Below are 11,468 nucleotides of genomic sequence, written 5' to 3'. Positions count from 1 at the left end.
CTTTAGTAACTACTAAACAACAAAAAAATGTTATAATAAAATTTGCGGTATGAGAACTAATATGACCCATGTAAATATAATTGATATGTAAACTTGTACGTTATGTTTCAATTAATATTACTCCGTATTGAGGTTTGGAAGATTTGGAACTCAAACAATTGATTTATATGAATCATTGAGGGAGGCTTAACTAAAATAATTAAATATGGACTATTAATATTTTATTGAAATTGGGCCTATTGGGGGAGGCTGAGCACCCCTCTGTCCCCTCCCTGTCTCCGCTACTGCTTATTGTAGACAAACAACAATAATAGAAGATATGGACCTTTTTTACTGACTATCTAAACGTGCAATTTTTTTGTTTTGTTCCTTTTTTTTTTTTTTTTTTTTTTTTTTTTTTTTTTTTTTTTTTTGGTATGAGGTCTAATAATGATCCAATCCAACAATCATATACATATTATAAGTAAAAAAAAATAAATAAATAAAAAATAATATTTCTATACCCGAACCCGCAAAAAAATTAAAACGTCCTCATACCCGACCCAAGACCCGAACACTCGAACCCGATCTAAAAGTGTCAGGTTTCGGGCTTACCTATCGAGTTCCGGTTTTCCTTTTTTTTTTTCCATCCCTAGATACAAAATAAATTAAAGCGTTACTTTCTTTTCTTCTAGTATTCATATAACACAGGACTTTTGGTTAATAAAGTCATGAACCGACAGATGTAATGACATATATGTGACATAGTTTAAATAACTTTAAGCAACCTAATTTTCTCTTTTTAACTAATACAAAACCGGTTGATTGGCATAATGTAGCATAGATAGAAGAAGTTTCTTAGAACCAATTCGGGTTTAAGAGTGGATTCCAAACGTTTAAATAACTTAAGCCACTTAATTTTTTCCTGTTTTAATAACCCGTGCGCTGCACGGTAGCTTAAAAAATTAGTATAGTAATATGTTAATGTTGGTACATATCGCATGTGTTATACATTAAATTACATACTACATGTTTAGACTACAATAAATTACATGCAATCATTCATAACACCATAAAGTAGTTTGGTACAAAGGCAGTTAAGTTACCTGCACTCCATTTATAACACCGTGACTGATAAATCCAAGCACTAACCGTTAGTAACTTCGGTTATAAGTGTTTCCATGCTCTCGAGATGTTCTTTTGTTTTGCTTCCCCATTTATGGAATTGCTTTAAGTCCACTTCCTATTGTAACTGTACATGACATATTATTAGTAAGGAAATATTATGTTGACTACCAAGAATATTGTACGAACGAACACGTCTCACTTAAATTGATTCTTAGATAAATCAATCATCAAGTTCAAAAATCGAGCAAAGCCAATAACATCAAATATTATACAACATACCAATACCAATATCAAATACATTTTTATTTTTGTTCTCTGCCTCAACGATAGAAACATGACTGGACCATAAGTAGTCACAATCCTAAAACATTATTAACCCATTTTTATTATACACAACCTAATACATTTTTATTATAGTGTATACGAATACTCAAAATCTAAACGCAAACATATCTGTATATTTCATGTTGGATATAGTTTTGGTTAGAAGAATTGGATATGGTTGCATAGTATTTGTGAAGGATGTTATCCCACATAGGTGGGAGGAAGAAGTTGGGGGTGTGTATCTTGATTATAAAAGGAGGGCTAAGTTTCACTTCCAAATTGCACCAATCAATAAATTTTAAGTATTTGATTATTTCTTTCTTACTCTTGTTTGAGAGTTGTATTAGTTAAATATTTTGAAGAGTGCAGTTGGCTTAAGAGAGTCGTCTATATCATTGTAACAATTTGTGATATAGTATATTTCTCTCTTTGGGGGCCGGTGGTTTTTCTCCTATTTTGGAGTTTTCACGTTAAATCTTGTGTTGTGTATTGTTCTTATTTCTTTACTGTTATTGTTGGGCTGGGTGGTGGGAATTAGTGTGACCGTAATTTTCCAACAACTGGTATCAGAGGGTCAGGTTTGACGGGGGGTCTCGGTTATAGGAGTCGAAGTATGCTCTGTGGTTGCCACGAGAGTGGATCGTCCACATCAGAAACGAGTTCTATTGATCGTATAGGGTATCTGGTTAGACAATATTTTTTTTTGATTCGGAGTAAGTGGTGTCTAGAATTTGTAGTAGACCGGAGTAAGTGACATCTGTCGGCTAGTGAAACGTGAGCAAAATCAGAGAAAGTGTTGTTTATAGGATACGGATACGATGTCGAAGTTCAGTCCGATGAGGTTTGATGTAGAGAAATTTGACGGGAGAATCAATTTTGGCTTATGGCAGGTTCAAGTCAAGGATGTGTTGATTCAATCCGGGTTACACAAGGCGTTGAAAGGTAAACTCACCTTTGTTTCTGGCAGTGATTCTAGCAGTAAGTTCGATGAAGAAGAATGGGATGATATGGATTTGAGGGCAGCAAGTGCGATTCGTTTGAGTCTTGCAAAGAACGTGCTTGCAAATGTGCACGGGTTATCAACGGCAAAGGAGCTTTGGGTTAAACTAGAGCAGTTGTACCAGGGCAAGGGCATCTCAAATCGGTTGTGTCTTAAAGAACAATTTCATACTCTGCGTATGGATGGGGGTTCAAAGATTTCAGATCATCTAAGTATTCTTAACGGTATTGTTTCGGAACTGGAGGCTATTGGAGTTAAAATGGATGATGAAGATAAAGCTTTGAGGTTGATATTATCTTTATCATCGTCCTATGAGCACATGAAACCTATTCTAATATACGGGAAAGAAACTTTGAAGTTTGAAGACGTTACTAGCAAGCTCCTATCTGAGGAGAAAAGATTGGAAGGTAACATGGTCTCATCATCAGAAGCTACGGTACTGTTGTGTTCGGATAGGCAGAAGAGAAACTCTAGAAAAAATCTGACATGCTGGAAGTGCGGGAAGACTGGACATGTAAGGGTTAATTGTCCCGGTGGAGCTAATCCGGCAAATGGCTCCAAAGATGCTAACATTGTCTCCGTTGTTAAGGAGAGTGACGAATTCTTCTGAAGTCACGTCATCCTCATGGTGTGTTCGCGCCACCATGGAATGGGATAATCGTTAGCGGTTCCACAATTGCACATGGGCATTGGTTTGGCGTTGATGCAGGTTGTGTGGTGGAAATGGATGTTGTAGCTGATGAAATTTCCAGGGAAAGCCAAGCAGGAAGTTGCACCATAACAGTTCAGCTGGGTATACAACATGTGCCGATGTAAAATGTTTAAAATGTGATATTCTAAGTGCTATACTCTTTATGGTGGAGTATGATAATTCTGTTTAGAGTTATGATTGTCTGTTATGACAATGATTGTCGGGTCTAGACAATGTTCGACTTGGATGCAAATTTTATTTCTTGGGTTAGAGATAATGTCAGCGACATGAAGATGAGGATCTTGAAGTTGTCGTCGAGGAAGTGTCTACATCGGTTATCCTTGCAATATGGAAGCATGGTTATCTTCTTCTATTCAAAAGGTGGAGATTTGTTGGATATAGTTTTGGTTAGAAGAATTGGATATGGTTGCATAGTATTTGTGAAGGATGTTATCCCACATAGGTGGGAGGAAGAAGTTGGGGGTGTGTATCTTGGTTATAAAAGGATGGCTAAGTTTCACTTTCAAATTGCACCAATCAATACACTTTAAGTATTTGATTATTTCTTTCTTTCTTACTCTTGTTTGAGAGTTGTATTAGTTAAATATTTTGAAGAGTGTAGTTGGCTTAAGAGAGTCGTCTATATCATTGTAACAATTTGTGATATAGTGTATTTCTCTCTTTTGGGGCCGTTGGTTTTTCTCCTATTTTGGAGTTTCCACGTTAAATCTTGTGTTGTGTATTGTTCTTATTTCTTTACTGTTATTGTTGGGCTGGGTGATGAAAATTAGTGAGACCGTAATTTCCCAACAACTGGTATCATATATAAGTTCAGCAAATAATTAAAAAAAAATGCCATAAATCATGCAGATTGTAACACATAAATTATCATCCATTGAATCATCCCATAAAATAATATTGTAACGGAATATAACACGTATTATATACCTTAATAACAGGAATACAACCGACGTCATGGCAAGTGCCACATAGAGCACGACGTTTTCAAGACATGAGTCGGGTAAGCCCTAATATCCGGATTCATTGCAGACAATAATTAGTGTGAGACAATATAGGCACTTTTTTTTTTTTTCAAATGCATAGGCCTTGCTCTAAAGCGGAAAGAAGGAAAGTAGAGAGAGTAGTTGGAAAAGTGAGTCATACCCGTTTGACAGTAAGAGTAGTTTGGGAAAACGTTACATCCCACAACTACAGACACCTTATCTTTAAAGATACTCATCTTTCTAGTTTTTTGGTTGCTCCCATCAAACGTACTCCTTACCTTTAAAGATGTGGGAAAACTGGGCTGTCTTCAAACAAACAATAATGGATATTACAAAGACGTTCTTCATACAAACAAACAATAATGATGGATTCTCTTTTAATAACTTGCTGTATTGAATTGACCTATATAAAAAAAATACATGAATGACGCATGAATCGCCAAATCGCATGATTTCGTGTTACTACTTGTTTTTATGAATCGATTAATATCAAATAATACCTGATTGATGCATAAATCTGCAAAATCACATGATAAGCGGTTGATTCAGTATCAATCGATGATGAACTATATAAAAAAAACCTGATTGAATCGATGATAAGCAGCAGCATCGAACGGCGTTTGATGATGACATATAAAAGTTATACGGATCTGTAGCGAAAAATATGACGGATTAATTGGTAGCAACGACGTGCTCAATTGCAGCATCATATGATCATAATCGCCATTGGAATGGTTTTTGGGGGATTTGTTTTCTGAAGAAAGAGAGGGGAGTTAGGGGATGGTTTATTCACCAATTAATACGGAGTAATTATCTATCTATACATCTTGAATTTGAATTCAAAAAAGCGCCAGCCGGGCAGCCATGTCACCAACTTGTGTAAAAACGATCCAATAAAAAATGTACACGTAGGCAGCGATGAAGAAGGAGCCGACACATAGGATTCAATCCCTTGATTTATAATATTGTATAGATATAGATTAGCTTGTCCCAACCACTCTTACATTAAGTGTGAGATGTATGAAACTCGTGTATTGACTATTTACTATTTAGTGATTGTAGTATTTACTAGATATGAATATGAATTTTCTTATGTGGAGTAGTTGTACGAATACCCGACTTAGCTGACTAGTCTCCCCGACTAGTTGAGAATTTGATGTAGTTTCACTAGTGCCCGAGTTTTCTTCGATTTGACTGATTTAGTCAGCCAAATTGTTAAAAAAAGTACAATTCAAAGTCGAATTGATTACTTCAATGTTGGATTTATTTGGTCAAAACTGGTCAAAGTCAAAGTTGGTCAACGTTCGACTAATTCTTTTTTTAACCAATTGTATCTACATTATCCCGACCAACTTGTATCAACAAACAACTTTTACAACCTTGATCCAAAATTATGTAGTTTTCTTAACTTGAAAACTCATGAGAAAGTTATATCCACTAATCCGTATAAAATTACATTATAAATATTTGATGTATAAAATTAGTGTATAAAAATTTGATGGTGAAGTCAAACTAGTACCCAATGATATTCTAGTGGAAATAATTTTTTAAAAAAGTTGATGATTAGAAAGTGTAGACATGCCCAAATATGAAATGTAAGAAAGAGACCAACGTGCATACAAAAATGTCTCGTGTAACAGTTTGAGAATTGAGAGAGAGCGTTTTTTTTTTTTTTTTTTTTTTTTTTGCAGTAATGTTACGACTTTAGGATAATTGACCAGATAACACACAAGGGATAATTGAACCACACAGTTTTCTCAATAACAATTTCTTCCAATGATTTATCTATTTCCCCTGTATCTGAAACAAATTCCCCTAGATCTAGAAAAAATCTAAACAACATTTTGTTCATATTCCATAAACCAGTAACCCAAAGCACTACAAGAGCAAACATTTGAAATCAATAACATCCAAAAGCATCCACAATGAAATAGTTGGAGTCATATAAAAAGATAAGTAGTTATTCAGTAGTTATTTGCAACCATACCTCAGCAACTCGGAACCTATTAGCAATGAGATGAAGGAAAGCGAGGGCGAAAGGAGATAACTCATCAGCAACGAGGGAAAATGGGTGTAGTGGATCATGGATATTAAAAACTGGAAAAAGACTCACGTAACTCATGTATGTAAGCTCAACTGCTCAACAAAACATGCATGGTGGAAACATTGAAAAAGACTTACGTAAAGTTTCTAAGAGAACACGGTGTCCGCCAGTCAATATCGCCGTCCCCTCTAAATCGACGGCGAGATCGACCGTCGGTCGACACCGGACCGGCGTCGATCTCGACATCGTTGATCAAAGTCGCGCGATCGACGGTGGAAAAAAGTAGCCGTTGGTGAGTTGTTTTCATTTATAGCCGTTTTCAACGGCTCTTTGCTTTTTTATTTTTATTTTTTATTTTTCCTCAATTTTATTTATTCTTATATATACATACATCTATTTTACATATCTTCTCATTCTATACACATCACAACTTCAATTCATTTCTAATTCATATCTTTAAATCCTGTATAAACATGAATCCCAACTTAAAAAACCCAAAAGATCCCAACTACCTTTACAACGAATCTAACTCGTTCGGTCACAATTTTAATTGGACCGAATTTAACGAAATGCATCCCTAAATACCATCATAAACAACCCACATACCACAAACTCAAATTTCACCCGAGCAATACGCAAGTTACATGGAATGGCAAAGGGAAAGAAGTATGCAAGCGAATTTGAATCAACGAAATGTTCAATCACACGAACATTCATTTACTCAATCCGTTGAAGACGCGGTTCCTACACCAACATCTGCAAGGACAACTGGAAAGGGAAAGGGAAAGGGAAAGGGTAAAGTTGGAGAAAGTACGTCTAAGCGAAACACACCCGCACATGTCACTCAAAACACTTGGAACGAATAGAGTTACGATTGACGGAAAGTTGGATTATGGTTTCCGAAGATTCGGTGGATGGGAACGCAAGGACAGGTATATTTATATATATATATATATATATATATATATATATATATATATATATATATATATATACATTTATATTTATTATTTATATATTTATTTATATGTAGAAATATTATTTATACATCTATATTTATATATTAAATTTTATGTATATATCCATTAATTATATATTTACGTATATGTAGATATATTATTTATACATTTATATTTATATATTAAACTTTATGTATGTATATATTATGTATATATTTATATAATTACATTATAAACATTTGTATTTGTAGGACGAAGTTTTTGGCAAATGGTGTACCACGAGTATCACACACGGAGACCACCATTTACTCGAACAAAGGGTGTTTTGTCATTCAAGTGGACAAAGTTGAATGCCGATTGCAATAAGTATAATGGTGTTGCGAATCGTATGAAGAAGGAAAGAAGGAGTGGAGAGAATGATCTTGACTTTCGTGATAGGTGTGACGCAATGTATAGGACTGAGGAGCACAAAAATTTCACGAGTCATCAGGCATGGAATTTGTTGAAAAACAAGCCAAAGTGGCTACATCCTGATCCGGTTGTAATTGGTACGCGAAATAAGAGACATGATCCGATTGTTGAAGGAGGAGTTGGAAATAATTCGGTTGACTTGAATCAAGATGACTAGGCAAACCCGAGTAACACAAACCCAAACCAAGAAATGTATGGTCGTGATCGTTTGGCCCATCCACCGGGTAAGCCGAGGAAGTCAAGGAAAAAGGCGAGTGATTCTACACCATCGGGATCATCTCGTGAGTCATTGCATTAGAATATGAAAGAAAATGATGATATGGTAACCAAACAGAAAAAAGGTATTATGAATCAAAGCAAGTTGAAGTGAAAATGAGGACGTTTGTGATTCATATGACTGAAGATGACAAGATGATCATCGCGATGCAGAAGGCGCTGATTAGACGAAACGCGTTGAAGAGGTTTGAGGAGATCCAAGAGTTGTCTACGGATTCGGACGAGGACGATTAGTAGTTTGTTTGTTTGTTTCAATTAAGTTAAAAGTATGTGTGTGTGTTTAATAATTTGCGAATCATATTGTTTTTTAATCTTTTTTTAGGAATGTTTTTTTTAATTAATGAAATATGTTTGTTTTATGTATTATTATTAGATAATTATTTTTAAATAACTAAATAAAATATTAAAACCTATTTAAAAAATAAAAAATAATAAAAAATGGTCACTGAAATGAACATTGTGGACAACTTCATCTTACACACTGTTAGTCAATTTTAAGGTCCATTTCAGTGGCAAAGACACGGACATCTCATGCTCTAATACGAGTAGATAACTTAGTAGTGCTATTATTATAAAACAAGCGTTTGGTCACCTGCGCGTTGCTGCGGGCCTTTTTTCAATACGTGGAGTTACACTTGCATTTGCTGTATAATTTGCGTGCTCCATGCTAGCTGCATAAAAAAATTTACATAATACAGTTTAGGTTATGTACAAAAGAGGTGTTTTATGGTGGTTTTACCTTACAGCTATTACAACAAAAGGGTTGTGTGGTTTTGTTTTAAGACCCTGCAAGAAAACATGTATTCAAAATAACATTGCAGTCCAGCAGCACATGAAGAAAAAATTGACAACTAAAATTAACAAAGCATATTACCTCCAACATCCACGAATAATAAAACAATAGGGAAAGTACCAATAGTTGAGAAAAGCGACACCGAATTATAGCAAACCGCTAGTAATAATTGAAATAGCGACAATAAAGAGACACCGAGATTTAACGTGAAAAACCCCAATAGGGTAAAAACCACGGGCAAGGAAAGAAAACGTTTCACTAATAAGAATAATAGGAATTACACTTCTCTCTAATTACAAGGATAAACACTAATCTTTATATCTCTTGTAATTAGGAGATTACTCTCAAACTCTCTATTTAACTCTTTTAGTATACAAGTAAAGTTGTAATTTTGGATGATTTAAATGAGCATCACTTGAGCTCAATTTATACTACTTCTTGAATGGCTATATTGTAAATTAATGGGGATATTTACGTAGCTTTAAAACCGTATCCAGTTGTCATATTAATTAATTCAACACTCCATCCAATTGTCAAATTATGTGGTAATTGACCATACCAACCATTCACACCTTCCATTCAACAATCTCCCACTTGAAGATTCGATTGAAGCTCAATCAGTCTTCACACGATAATCCTTCCTTGCCAATGATGTTGCTTACGTTTCCGCTAGGCCGCATGAGGAACGGCTCCAAACAAAATTGTCACGGTTGATTGACTTTGTTAGAAAATCGGCCACATTGTCGTCAGTATGAATTTTCTGCACATCCACGGTTTCTTCTTCCACTTTCTCACGAACAAAGTGATACTGAACTCGTATATGCTTTGTCTTTGAATGAAATGTCAGATTCCTTGCAAGATGCAAGGCACTCTGGTTGTCACAAAATAGAGTGATATTCTTTTGTTTGTGCCCGAGTTCCTCCAACAACATCTTTAACCATACTGCCTCTTTAGTAGCTTGAGTAGCTACTACATATTCTGCCTCTGTTGTTGACGTGACTACAACTGACTGCAGTTTTGAAACCCAGCTTACTATTCCACCACAAAGTGTGAAAACATATACAGTGGTAGATTTACTTTTATCAATATCACCTGCATAATCTGAATCAACATACCCTTTGACAATAAATTATGGTTCCCCATAACATAACGCAACATCCAAGGTTCCATTGATGTATCTAAGGATCCTCTTTACCGCATTCCAATGCTCTTTACCAGGATTCGACATGTACTGACTAACTACTCCCACTGCATGTGCAATGTCTGGTCTTGTACATATCATTGCGAACATTAAATTTCCCACTGCTGATGCATACGGTACGCGAGACATCTCATTCCTCTCGTATTCACTGCTAGGACACATAACGGAGGATAACTTGAGATTAGTAGGAAGTGGGGTTGAAATTGGCTTACTATCTTGCATATTGAAGCGCTGCAAGACTTTCTTTAAATAATTCTTTTGAGAAAGACAAATCTTCCTATTATCTCTGTCTTGGTGAATTTGCATCCCTAGAATCTTGTTTGCGGCACCCAAGTCTTTCATTTTAAACTCCCTAGCCAATTGAGCCTTCAGCTTATTAATACGATCTTTGTTGGGGCCGGCAACCAACATGTCGTCTACATATAACAGCAAAATGACAAAATCATTGTCCCCAAACCTCTTGAAATATGCACAAGGGTCTGCATAAAGTCTGTTATATTCGAGGCTCATTATGAAAGAATCAAATCTCTTGTACCAACATCTCGGCGCCTGTTTGAGACCATACAGAGATTTCGTTAACCTGCAAACCAAGTTCTTTTTTCCTTGTAGTTCAAAACCTTTTGGTTGAAGCATATAAATTTCTTCTTCAAGATTTCCATGAAGAAATGCTGTTTTCACATCTAGCTGCTCCAGATGCAAATTAAATGTAGCACACATCGCTAGAACTACTCGAATTGTTGTAAGTCGAACCACAGGAGAAAATATTTCATTAAAGTCTTTACCTTCTTTCTGAGCATATCCTTTAACCATCAGTCTTGCACGATACCGCTCCACTTGATCATCGCCATTTCGCTTGATCTTATACACCCATTTATTTCCAATAGGTTTTCTACCTTTCGGCAATGGCACAAGTTCCCATGTTTTATTTTTATGAAGAGCTTCAATTTCTTCCTGCATAGCCGTCATCCACTGAGATGCATCTGAATGATTCAGTGCCTCGTGAAGAGTTGTTGGCTCTCCTTCCTCTGTTAGAAGACAATATGCAACATTGCTTTCCGTAATATAATCCGAGTGCCACCCTGGACGTTTTCGTTCCCGATTAGAAATACGAGTCGCCGGAGCTTCATCAACGACTACTCGATTTTCATCGTGCTCTGGTACTGCTTCAGAAGAATCTTTATAAAATTCATTTCCAACCTGTATCGGTGTAGTTTTTTTTTTATCCAACTTTGTCGTTTCTTGAGAATTGTACATTGCGTACACAGGACTTCTAAATACATGAAGGTCAGAATAATCAACTAGTTTTCCAGTCCACATCTCCATCGGCGATTTCAACTCAATTGCAGTTGATGGTGACCGATTTATCACGTAACAGGCAGTACTTACTGCTTCTGCCAAGAATGATTTCCCCAAGCTTGCAGTTGCCAACATCGCCCTTGTTCTATCTAACAAGGTTCTGTTCATCCGCTCTGCCACTCCATTTTGTTGAGGAGTGTACGCCGTTGTGAACTGCCTTTTTATGCCTTCTTGTTTGCAGAACTTATCAAATTCATCACCAGTGTATTCTCCTCCATTATCTGTCCTCAAACACTTGATCT

The sequence above is a fragment of the Rutidosis leptorrhynchoides genome, chromosome 2 (genome assembly GCF_046630445.1).
Source record: "Rutidosis leptorrhynchoides isolate AG116_Rl617_1_P2 chromosome 2, CSIRO_AGI_Rlap_v1, whole genome shotgun sequence".
Taxonomy (NCBI): Eukaryota; Viridiplantae; Streptophyta; class Magnoliopsida; order Asterales; family Asteraceae; genus Rutidosis; species Rutidosis leptorrhynchoides.
The sequence above is the reverse complement of the archived record's forward strand: the minus strand, read 5'-3'. Positions refer to the sequence as shown.